We start from the raw sequence: 13786 nt of genomic DNA, 5'->3' as shown, positions 1-13786 counted from the left end.
TGTTTTTTATATAAGCTGGGTAAAGAAAAATGTGGGGAAAATAATCTTTTCTCTGAGATAATTTAGTTAATTTAAAACTTAACATTGAGGGACTTCCATGGCAGTGCAGTGATTGACATTCCATCCTTCTATGGCAAGGGTGCCAGTTCCATCCTTGGTCAGGCACTAAGATCCCACAAGCTGCACGCCAAAAACAAAACAAAAACTGCAAAACCTTAACATTGAAAGTAATATGAAGCAATGTACTAGAAACCCTGGGGAACTTCTATGTAATTTAAGGAATAAATATTAAGCTCATATTATGAATCCAGCATTGTTTTAGGAATACAAAGATTAATTTAATGTGGATGTTAATGTCAAGAAGTAATTTGGAGATGATTTAATATAAACCTCTCAACAGACAGGAGGAAATTAAGGCATCTGAGAGATTTCTCATAGTCAATGTGTAAGTAGTAGAGCCAAGATGAGAATATTTCAAGTTTGGTATTCCTTGCATAGCCTCATGATCCCTACCTCAAGATTTTACAAAAGATATTTGATACAGTTTTTACATCAACTAGAGCTCTTATGGCTGGGAAATCCCAACAAAGTGGATCAGGAAAATTTCCATGATAGTCAGCACCTGAAATAGCAGGAGGTCAGTGCAGCTTTGTCCCTAATTCTGCAAGAAGGAAAGGAATTCTAATTACCCAGTGGCGCTGGACAAACAGTCCCTCTCAACAAATATCTGATTGCTCGCCACGTGCCTCGTTCTGGGTTACATCCTAGGAGTACAAAGTAGGCTGGAAACAGTCTTTTTTTCTGAAAGAAACTAGTAGTTTATTAAACTACAGAGGAATTGATGCTTCTGAACTGTGGTGTTGGAGAAGACTCTTGAGAGTCCCTTGGACTGCAAGGAGATCCAACCAGTCCATCCTGAAGGAGATCAGTCCTGGGTGTTAATTGGAAGGACTGATGTTGAGGCTGACACTCCAGTATTTTCGCCACCTGATGCGGAGAGCTGACTCATTGGAAAAGACCCCGATGCTGGGAAAGATTGAAGGTGGGAGCAGAAGGGGCCGACAGAGGATGAGATGGTTGGATGGCATCACCAACTTGATGGACATGGGTTTGGGTGGACTCTGGGAGTTTGCGATGGACAGGGAGGCCTGGCGTGCTGCGGTTCATGGGGTCGCAAAGAGTCAGACACGACTGAGTGACTGAACTGAACCGAACTGAAACTACAGAGGAAATAAACCTATAAGGAAAGAATTTCAGTGACATTACATAGCCAAACCAATGCCTAGGAAAATGCATTCCAATATTTAGAAATTATTATTTTTAAAAATTTTGTTAATTTTAAGGTAGTTTGGCCAGGACACCATTACCCAAATCCTACTGAACACCCTCCAAAAAGTTCTTGTGGCAGAAATAGGTAAAAGAAACCAAGGCAAGGTAAACAGAGTCAGCACTGTGACTCCTAACCTCAATGCAGAGGAATATGATATTCTGACCTATTATTATAGGGGAGCAACCACTTTCCTAATCTAGTTAGATTTAAATGGCCCTAGGCCAAAGTACTATCTAACACTTACACCCACATTTATTCTGGTCACATGTAACAAAAGTAAGTGTGAGATTGAAGGCAATCTAGCTGTTTAAGTCTCTGACCTGCTAAGCAGTCCCAGCTTAATACAATGATAGTTCTCGAAGGGAGAGAATCAGAGAGAGCCGTACCTTTTTTTTCCCCCGGTGGTGGTGGTGGCAAACGTGATCTTAATTCCCGGACTAGGGATTGAACCTTCGCCCTCCCTGAAGTGGAAGCATGTAGTCTTAATCACTAAATCACCAGGGAAGTCCCTGATCAGTGACTTTAAATTGAATCGATCCTTCCTCTTTACTTGGACAATTCGGTGTCCTTGCTTTGGTATTATTTTCAAGTGTTCTTTTCCCTTCTTCCTATCAGATAATCTCATCAAAAACTTAATTTGAATTTTATTTACAAAACTTTAAAAAAATGTTATCAGATTTGGATCAATCTGTTTCATTAGACCCTATCTCCTATTATGTTTATAAACACCTAAGATGTTTAGTATACTCTCCTGAATTTAACACAAGACTCGAAAATTTTGACAGAGGAGCTGACCATCCATAAAAGAGCTTTAAATATTTTTAGATGGGTCATGAGAAGTGGCACCAACATTTTGAATGATTACAGCACTTCAATTCTGCTGTAAACCTATTTTTATTTTTGAAACTCATTCGCCCAGTTAACGTTGACATTGCACAAGAAACGGACAGTGGGACAGAATCTGATGATTATCTCATGAGGAAGTATAGAGCTACATACAACAAGAAGCAACAACAGAGCAACTTTGGTCCAGAAACCTTTGCTTTTAATCTCATTTTTCCATAAACATGCTCAAAGCAATCCATAATACAAGAGTATTTGCTTTTTTAAGTTTATCCCTTAAAAAAAAAACCCAAATAAACCTCCTAATGCGTTTATTTTAAAATGCGGGGTTGATGGGGAGGTTGGAGGGGGGTGATATTTGAGTTTCCCTCTGGGGAAAAAAAAATGTTGGATGTTTCATTTTCTCTGCCACATCCACTAGCAAAATAAACCCTGGTGCGAGGGCCCTTGGGTTGCTCCGAAGTCTTGAAATAGATATGGAAAGAAATGCTGTCGAGTGTTCATACTGAGTGAAGGCGCGCAGGGGGCTCCAGACACCTGGCAGGTGGAGCATCTCGGGCCTGGAGAGTCTCCTGTGGGGTCGTGAGGAGACCGCCAGGCTTGCAGGTGTGTGGCTCTCAGGCTGGACACGGATGCTCTGCCCCGAACTGCCGGGGCTGGGGGGCTGAGGGAGGTCACCTACAATCTGGCTTGGAAATTGTGCGAGCTGGAAAGCCTTCCCTCGGGCCCTTGTGTTTGCGCGTGTCCCCCGCGACCCGGCTTGGGCGCCCGGTGTGGTCCACGGGGTGGGCGGGCACAGTGCGAAGGTGCTAGAAAAGGGGAGGCCCGGCCGCGCGCATGAGGTGCTCAGGCCGGCGACGAAGTCGGAGCCTTGTTGACGGGCCCTCGCGACGAACATGGAGGCTCCCGCCCCCGGGGCTCCGCTAAGAGGTGGCCCAGCTTGCGGCGCGGGGCCCCCGGGTCGCCACCGAGCCCCTGTGGTTAAGGCCGGAAGTCGGCCGGGAGACGTGCCGCACGGGCGGGGCTGGCGGCCCCGGGCGGCGTGGAGGCCGCGGCGACGCTCCGGACGGGCCGAGGGGCGTCAGCACGCACGTCGCCGCGCCGCCCCGCTGCCGGGGCCCCCTGCCGGCCGTCAGCCTGGCCGTCCCCCGCTCCTCCAGGTAGTGTGCGCCCCCGGGGGCGTGTGAGGGGAGACGCCCTCGATGAGGGCCCCAAGCGCCGCGTCCTTCGAGCCTCGGCCACGCCTCACTCGTACCGCCCAGCCCGGTAGAGGTCTGCGACCTGAGCTCCCCGCGGGCAGACCCCTCACCCTTGTCGAAGTCCTTGGCCAAGCCGTGGGGGAAGGGCTGCGTGTTTGTTGGGGTCCTTGGAGAGGCCGAACGGAGATTAGCCCTTGGGAATTACATCGGTCTCATAAATTGTTGTGTGTCAAACCTCAGTGGTTCCCCCCAGACCACATTTTTATACTCCCGTGAAAGCAAGCATTTTTAATGCGCTTGCTTTTCAGCTTACAATTGAACACACGTTGATTGTGGGCCTGCTACCTGGCAGGCATCTGCCAGGTGCTGGGAATACACAGTGATGGGTAAGGGTAGATCGTGTGTTTGCTCAGTCTTGTCCAACTCTTCGCGGCCCTATGGACTGTAACCCGCCAGACTTCTCTGTCCATGGAATTTTTCAGGCAAGAATACTGGAGTGGGTTGCCATTTCTTCCTCCAGGGGATCTTCCCCATCCAGGGATCCAACTCAGCTCCTGCATCTACCTACATTGGTAGGCAGATTCTTTACCACTAGCGCCACCTGGTAGATAGACCAGACAATTATAATAATAAAATATTGATAAATGCTATAGGAGCACGTTCCTAAAAGAAGGCAGAACATGGAGGCATAATTCTTCTTGGGTGAAAGGGAGAGCAGTGCTAGAGAAAAGTAACTTTGGGGACCGTTCCCGCTACAATAAGGCATCCAGTTTCACCTTCTCCCACAGTGCTTTTTGACATTCTGACTTTAGACCTTATCCGGCAGCTTCTTCCATTCCTTTCGCTGATTATTCCAGCATTCAAAATCCTTTATGTAATTCAGCCCTTTTCTTGTGTATCATCTTCCCTTTGCTTCTTGCCCTCTTCCCTTCCGAAAAACCACCGGCCTTCCTTGTTCACAGAGTAAATATTAATGATATCTCTCACATAAACTCCCTCAACGTCCTACTCTCATGTCCATTTTCCCCAGCCTTGGTGTTTCAAATGACACTTGTTATTGTTGTTGTTGAGTGAATGCATGAATAAATAAACATGTTAGGCATTATTTGTGCTAGATGCTGGGGATTCATATGTCAGTAAGGTAGGTTTTCCTCTGTGCTCAAGCCAGTCACAGTGCATGGAGTCATATCTGCTACTCTGGACTGTGATGGACTCTTGAGTTACTGGACTCATATTTTCATTGCTTTTATGATATTCCCATCTGTTTGTCCGCCATGTTCCTCAAATGTAACATATCCAGTACTGTATCCACTTACTCCAGTGCTTACTCTTCCTCCTATTTCCTGACTCAGTGAGTAACTGCATCATCTGTTTAATGGATCAAGCCAGAAATATGGGGTTCTAATTAATCACCAATAACTATTTATACAGTCCTGTTAATTTCTCTCATTCCCTCTTTCCCACCACTTTCTCAGCCTGTGTCTTAGGATCCTTATTCATTATCTCTTACTTGAATCTTTGAAATTGCCAGCCTGCTGTCTATTACTTTTAATTCTTTCATCTTATTCCTTGAATATCAAACTTTATATAATAATAAGCTTGTATAGCTACTTCCCGAATTTTCAGATTTAGGCTTTATTTATTTACTAGTCACTTTAAAAGATGAAGATTTAATTTCTTTTTTTATCTTCTTCATACTTACTACACACAGGACTTCCTTCTGAATACTGAGTCGAGCAATATCCTTATACTTTTATTCTAATTAAGCCACTATTCGTTGTTTATATTATTATGACTATGAAAATGTTAGTCATAACAGGTTTGTTAAAATAGCTAGTATTACGTTTCCCTTCTGCACAGCCTTTTCCTCTGAAGATACTTTTTTAAAAAAATTTTTTATTTTTTTTATTAGTTGGAGTCTGAAGATACTTTTTGATTTTTTGATCCCTTTGCTTTCTACTAAGCTGAAGTATATGAAATTGCCACTTTTATTAAATAATGGCATTGTGTCATTCAAGCTAGAATGTTCTTTTCATGAATTCAATTGCAGTTCTCTAACAGTTATCCAAATAACTCAGTACTTTTAGATAACTGAAATATTCTGTAATTTTCAGCTTCTTGATACCTTCTGATGGATTAAGTGTCCTTTTCATTTCTGTGCTCCTGACGTAATCTTTCCTGGAGTCTTCTGACTTGCCCTAATCTGGACCTGTTAGCTCTACCAGGGAGACAACTATCATTCTAGGGCTTTTCTTCACTGGAATCTTGAATCTGTTCTTATGTGCTGTGGCTTTCTGTTTCTTGGTTTATTCCCAAGAAATTGTCTTAGAGTATGATTATTTTTCCATATCATTAGGGAATGAAAACTCATATTAACAAGTTACAGAACATGTTCTGAGAACAATAAACCTCGCAGCCGACCAACAATCTTTGTTAGAAATGCTGAGATAGAAATAATTACTAAATTTTCATCTAAATCTTCCTTGTTTTGGAGGATCACATCTTCTGATAGCTCCTTGAGAAAGAGTGCACAAAGGGTAAAGTTTCCATATCTTGCCTGCTTAAAATATCTGTACTCTGCCCTCTCAACTAGTTTAGTATGCTATAGCATTCTTAATTTGAAAATAATTTTTTAAAAGAATTTTGAAGGTGTTGCCCCAACATCTTATAGAGTCTAGGTTAGCTTTTGTTGTTGTTTACTCACTAAATCACGTCTGACTCTTTGCAACCCCATGGACTGTAGCCCTCCAGGCTCCTCTGTCCGTGAGATTTCCTAGCCAAGAATACTAGAGTGGGTTGCTACTTCCTCCTCCAGGGGATCTTCCCAACTCAGAGATCAAACCCGTGTCTGCTTCATTGGCAGGCAAATTCATTACTGCTGAGTGACCACGTTAGCTGTGGAGGAGTCCAAAGTCATTCTATTTCTTGATCCTTTGTTTTTGACCAGATATTTCCTCCCAGAACCTTTTTCCTAGTTTTCTGAAATTTTATAATGTTTTTCCTTGGGGGCATCTGTTTTCATCCATTGGACTTAAAACTTAGTGGACACTTGAATCGCATTGGCCTAGCTTGGGTTCATGTTCACCTCTCAATAGTTCATGATGGACAGGAGGATGGTGTGCACTGATGGATCAGTTCTATGGCATATATCCTTCCTTGGAACTGAGAGCTGTGATTGGGGGGGTACGTGTACCGACAATACAGGAAGGGTGGCTTCCCAGGGAAAGTCAGGGTATTGTTGCTAGAAGATACACAAAATATTGGACTGCTAAAAGTAGAGATGTCCACTCCATAATGTAAACAAACTCTGTATGTGTAACTTGAAAAAAAAAATTGTTCCACAGGTTTCTTTCTTGCCACCCCACATGGCTTATCAGGATCTTAGTTCCCTGACCGGGGATTGAATCAGAGCCCATGACAGTGAAAGCTCGAAGTTCTGACCGCTGGACCACCATGGGATTCCCTGTTTGTATGACTCGATGGAAGCCTAGCTTGTAACTGGAATACTGAGTTTTGAATGACTGAATTTGCTGTGGTCAAAGTGATCTGAATGGCTTTTAGTGACTCACATTCAGCATCCTAAGAATGTAAGTCATGGTAGGGTGAAGTAGTATCTTCTATTTGATAGAGCGCGCATTAACCTTTGTTTGTTTTTTCAGAAAATATTTTAAAATGTGTAATTAAATGGATTCTGCAGATACAGCTGTAGGTTTATCTCTTTTCTAAAAGCCTGAGAATCCATGATCATGTACATTACACTTGTTTACAGAGTAGCCAGGAGCCAAATCATGTGACAGAATTGGAATTACGTTCCCGTATTAGGGGATGAGCATGTTTACCACTGTCTCTTGCCAGGCCTCATTCTTGCAAAGCTCTCACACAACTAGAGCTTTGACGCCCTGTTTCCCATTCAGTCCCCCAGTGTGTCTTAGAGTACAATTATTTCTCCATATCATTAGGGAATGAAAACTCATATTAAAAAGTTACAGAACATGTTCTGAGAATAATAAACCTCACAGCCGACCAACAAGCTTTGTTAGAAATGCTGAGATAGAAATAATTAACTAAGTTTGCATGCACATCTTCCATAAGTACAAAAAAATTACTCAGGTATTTATTATCTCCATTTTATAGCATATTTGGTTTTGTTTGGATAGTACCTGAATCCAAGAGGAAAGCCTGGTGATTATCACTATAAAAGGCATTTATTGAAACTTCCTGTGATAGATACTTGAAACAATAGTGAACATGCATAAATGGCGTAAGTTAGTAAATGTTAAGGGTAAGCAAAGGTAAAGTGCCTTTCTTGTTAGTGTTACCAGATAAAACACAGGAGACTTCATTAAATTTGAATTTCAAATAAGAGTAAGTGAATGCTTTGGCATTAGTATGTCTCTAGCATTTCATGTGAAATAGTCCTAGCAAAAATTTTGTTATCTATTTGACGATCGAATCAAACTGGACATTCTGTATTTTTACTTGGGATATCTGGAAAATTAGCCATCATAGAATAGTGATTTAATTTCATATAAGAACACAAAGATTATGAGAAGTTCTGTGCTGTGGAAGCTGCAGCTAGAAGGAATTTTTGAATTGGTTAGGCCACCTACCCTGTAAATTCAGTTCAATTTAAGCAGCGTGTGCAGATATTTCCTATCCCCAGATGGAGACTTTGGGGCTGGATAATGTAGAGATGAATAAATTGTTTTCTGAAGGTTTTCAGAGCTCAAGTCAAGATATTTCAGTCCTATAGGGGCAGGTGGCCCAGAGATAGTGTGTGAAGAGGAGAAAGCAGTAACATGACCTTTGAGCAAACGAAGATTTGAGCAAATGTGACTGTTAGGGAATAGTTGGGTGGATAAATGGTGTAAAAAATGATGAGCAAGTAGAAACATCACTTTGAAAATATATAGCAGCAGATATTAATAATGTGCTACCTGAGAATTCCAGGTGGTTTTGTCCATGATTTTTGGTCTGTATCTAGAAAAGAACCTCTCAGTAACTTATTTATGTAGCATTGAGCCTAACAGTTTACCCTAATTTGAGAATTTCTTCACATCACGGATATAGCCTAAGAACTTTTATGCTCTACAACCTGACTCCAGTAATACTGGATAGCATCTATGAGGCAGTTTCTAAGTCCTTTCATGAATTAAAATATTTATTTCTCACAACTGTATGTGGTGAGAGCAGTTGTTATTTCCATTTTATAGTTGAGGCAAATCCAGAGTAGAAAACTGAAGTGTCTGTCAGAATATGTAGGGAATATAATGAAGGCGGCAGACCAAGAGTGAGATAGTGAATGCAGGTGACAGCCTCAGAGTTGGGATGTAACAGGGAGACTGGGGACCTGGGAAGCAGGTAACCTCTCTCACGCACTTTCTGGATGGCTCGGACTTGCCACATCATCTGTTTTTCCCTTGAGAAGCTGGAAATCCAAAATTTAAGTGACATTTCCTATTTTTTGAGTGTTAGAAACTAGTTTAAAGCACTCAACTGATCAAACTAGAATTAGCTTCTGAGCAAATTTTGTCAACAGTTTGTCATTTCTTCTTTAGATATATTTTGTTTTTATAAGCTAAAAAGAGTTAATTATTTTATCAAAATTGAAAATCACTGAACAAATCCTATTATGTAACACCAGTCCCATGTTTTTAGACCTTAAGACTAGGTTGTGGCAGTGTGTGACGATCAATATTAAACATGAAAATTGAGCAGCTTGTATTCAGAGAAAACAGGTGTTCCTTTTCTGTTGAGTTGTGTTTCTATATTTTTTTTCTATTTTTAAAAATTACAGTTCACCTTAAAAATATTAATTTTACATCACATGTACTCTTACAAACATGTGTGCTTACGTATAAAATGTTTGCAAGAAACAATGTTCATTTTTACTACCTTTCATACATTCTGATACTTTCTGTTCTTTTCTATTTCATATTGTTTACTGCATACTGAATTGATCTCATAGCCCACTAATAGGTCATGTCCAAGTTAAAAATCTCTGCAGCAGAGAACAGAATAATACAACTCTTAGCACTGAGTGAAGTCAAATGTAAAAACTATCAAGTATCCAATTTCTATTGTGAAAATTCTGGCAATGAGAGATACCACTGAGAGAGGTATGATCTAAATGCTCCCCTTGCATATTAATTTTGTCTCCCTAAGGGGATTAGAGCAGGACAGCTACTTTTTAAAAACTCATTGAAGGCAAGAGAATACTACTTTTTGTGTTCTCCCATAATGCTCAGCTCAGAGCTGTGGCTCAAGTTAAAACTTGTTGCTTTGATTGACATGTAGCTTATTGGTTCCTGACAGATTCTTAGAGTTTTCTGGGAAACGTAAAAAAAAAACACAGAATCTTACTCAGGAAAATTATATTTGTATTTGTCTTTTGACCCAGAAATTATCTTTCTAGGAATCAGCACTGGTGACTAGTTGGTTAATAAACTAGTGGTGATATCACCATTTTAATTATTATACAGCTTTAAAAAGAGAATGAGAAAGAGGTCTGTGTTACATAGTTAAGGGAAAAAAACCAACATACATATATTTTGTTTATTTTTGCAAAATGAAACACAAGTAATATGAACAAAAACGTATGATAGTTGTTTTCCATAGTGTGATTTTGAAATGGAGTGAAGGGGAAAAGGAGAGATGAGACTTAGAAATCTAAGTATGCTTTTCAATTTAACTTAGCTTTTAAATCATATAAATACTTTATATATTCAGTTCAGTTCATTTCAGTCGCTCAGTTGTGTCCGACTCTTTGCGACCCCATGAATCGCAGCACGCCAGGCCTCCCTGTCCATCACCAACTCTAGAAACACACAATTAATTTAAAAAGAAAAATTCTAAAATTGGAAACAGAAACAAATAAACCTTGACTGTGTATCACATTGCTAACATAATGACACAGAGAATAAGAACTTACTTCCAGTGAATTATTTGCACAGGGTGAAAACCTTATGTTTGCAGAGGAGACCCCTGATCACCTGTTAACCTGCTAACATAGCTGTCACCTATTAACACGGCTGTCAAACCTGGTGTCGCTGACAGACAGGCTGAGCCACATGGTTCCAGGCGTGGTCACAGGATTGTAGTGTTAACTATCATGAAGCGTTTGTGTCAAAAATGTTTGATCTGTATTAAGTTTTTAGATACAATTTCCATTTTACAGGAGAAAGGAGGATTAAGAAAGAACAAATTTAATGACACCAGAAGGCAGGTCAAATTGCAAAAAAGCCATTTTTTTATGTGTAGCTACCAAAGGGTTTGATCAGAGAAGCCTGAAAGACCTTCTAGTCTTTAAGACAGATTAAGCAGGGATTGCTTCCCTCAGATTTTATGAAAACCCTTTTCCTTTATATGCATAATTTGCTGAAGCTGCTGGTCTAGGCATTTTATCCAATATAAAAGAATTTTTAAAAATGCTATACATAAGAACAATTCCAATTTCTTACATGAGAAAGCAATTCAAATTTGAGAAACATTGAGCTCTACCTAGAATTGGAGACCTTTTTCTAAATAAAAGAAGAAACTATTTCTGTCTAAATACGGGCATTTTGATTGCTCACTTCCACTGAGCCCTTTTTGCTGCTTGCTACATTAAGTTCTCATTGAATGTGCATTTGCCTTCTTTGCAATGAAAACAGATTAATCCCTAACATGATTTTTCAAGTGTTCTTTAGACCTCTAACTGGATCATTTTTCGTTGATGCTGTTACACTGTGGCACTTTGGGTTCAGTGAATGGCACTGAAAATCAACTTTTCTTAAATTATATTAAAGCTTAGACGAAATAGCAAAGAAGAATATGATTCCTTCCTTCCCCACAGATTGGAGAGAGCTTAGGCTAAGGACCCTCCTTGGTTCAAAGGACAGAGAATTGGGGAGATGGCAGAGCAGCTACATCTGTTTTTGGGTGAGGAGAAAATTCAGGCTCACCTTTTAAAGCTGCCAGGCAGCATAGCTTCTGAGCAGAACTGCCCTATTTTTGCCACTGGTGACTCCACCCTGGCTGTTTGTTCCCAGAAACACCCTCCAGTTTCCCCTCTTTTCAAACTGTGCCATTCCCCACTCCCCCATCACCACCACTCACTGATTAGCACACATCATCACTACTGTAAAATAACACATTTTCTTGTCTGATTTGGATAAATCAATTTATTTTATGATCTTGCCACATGTGTGTTAAATCCTAGGTAGCATTTCTTTCGTAGTGAGAACAAGAAGTAGGCTAATAGTAGGAAAGGGATTAATGTGTACCGGGATGGAGCAGCGTAGAGTCTAGTAGTAATACATCCTCATGATCTAAGGTGATAGTTCTCACTGTGTCGTATTTAGACTCGCAGCATGAGCATCACCTGGGGACTGGGTAAAATGACAAATTTGGGGGCCCAGCCCAGACTTCCTGAGTCAGAAACTCTTAGGATCGAGCCTAAGAATCTGTGTTTTGGCAACCCCACCCCCACCCCCCCCCGCCAGGTGACTTCTTAGGCATACTAAAATTTAGGAACCACTCTAAGCCATGAAATTCCCTGTTTTCTTTTATTAAGTCAGCAAATCTATTTAGATACCTTCTGAGTACTATGATCCACAAAAAATAGTATAACAATCTTTGTTCAGAGGGTGGTAGTGTGGAACAGAGAGAGGACAGAGTTTATGCAAAAGGCTCTAACAGACATTTATTATTTCCTGTCTTTCCAGCTTCTGGGTGTTCCCACGTTTGGCTCTGTGGGTATGAGTGGGTGAACCGTGTTAACCAAAGGCGAAGAGGCGGAACTGGCATATATATTTGTAGCAAAGGGCAGACAGCTCCTGATGTGATTGAAGACAGAGTTTTCAGACTCAGAGTATAAAAAGAAGATCCTGTTCTATTTTATACTGAGAAAAAATTACTAGTAAAAATCTTGTGGAATGGTGGAAGAGATGGTAGGACTGGGATGATCTGATTTGAAGGGAAAATTTAAATTACATACCATCTGGATAAGCAGTTTTATCTAGCCTTAGCCTGTGGACTCAGCTGGTTAGAGTTCTGTCACAGGTTCAGTTCCCTACAGAGCCTGCTAAATTATTCTTGTTCTTGCCACAATCAACATCCTACTCACAATTTAAGTCATCAAGTACAGGTGGCATGGGGCATTGGGAGGATTGTACATTACTGTTCCTGGACGAACAGCTGAAGGCTACTCAACGTTTGTGGTAGAACCGTCTTTGTAAGAGGTAGTAGACAATAAATGGTAAATTTCTCAAACTCTTTCCCAAAGCTTTAATTGGTACAAAGAGTTTTTTTCTTTTCTTTTCACACAAATTTGCCTGTATGGAGAGATATCATAATAACGTCTCAAGGTAAGTTGGTGATGTTTTACTTAATGTTATTATAATTTTTATGTTAACTTCTAAAATGTCTCATTTGCTGAAATTACTTTATTAAAATATTTGTATCAGCATGTAAACATGTAGCTCTCTTTCTATGCACATTAAATAGATCTTGAAGCTATTTTTAAAAATTTAGATGTTAATCTCCTGCATCCTTATAAGGAGACAAAAATTGCCTAATTTTTAAATATAGCAGGCTACATCCACCAACACTAGCTAAGGATGCATCAGTGTTTCCATAGCAGAACTTGTTTCTAACTCAGCCTTAGGAAAATGCCTTAAGGTAAAACTTGAATACTACATTTGTCTTTCGGTAGACTGTTTTATAAAGTTTCTGAGTTTAAAGTTACCATAAATATGGACAGTGTGTGAAATGTTCATATGATTGGTTTTCCCCTGCATCTGGCATTTAAACAAATACAAATTTTATAGTGGAAATAATAATAATACTGGATATCAGTAGCAAAAATATTTTCTTTATGTTTTCCCATCATCATTCAATACTGAGAACTTCTCCTACATGCTTTAAGAAAAAACCCAAAAGATTGCTTTTCTTTTTTTAAAATCATGTTTAATAATATAAAAGGCAGAATATGTGAATACACCTAGATACTTCCACAAGCTGATGGCTGGGTGCTTTGATCTTGGGCTGCCTTCATGGAAATACGCTACACTTTGTATATGAAGATAACATTGTCAACTATTGTTAAGACTGCTTTTTCTAGTAAAGCGGTAAATAATTATATGGACATCTGAACTTACAAAATATATTTTAAAAATATGATAACCCTATTTTTATTTATATATGATTAAATAGAAATACTTGACTGTTTGGTTGAAAAATAGCCAATGAAAAGGATTTTGTTTTGTTTCTGTTTACAGTGTTGTAAGACACTTGCAGAGGATCATTTTGAAACCTAATAAACAGAACACTTTAGTTAAGGTATCAATATCCTCCACTACGGGCTTCCCAGGTGGCTCAGTAGGTAAAGAATCTGCCTTTAATACAGGAGACACAGGAGACATGGGTTTGATCC

This window comes from Cervus canadensis, chromosome 25 (assembly GCF_019320065.1).
Source record: "Cervus canadensis isolate Bull #8, Minnesota chromosome 25, ASM1932006v1, whole genome shotgun sequence".
Taxonomy (NCBI): Eukaryota; Metazoa; Chordata; class Mammalia; order Artiodactyla; family Cervidae; genus Cervus; species Cervus canadensis.
Note: the sequence above shows the minus strand (reverse complement) of the source record.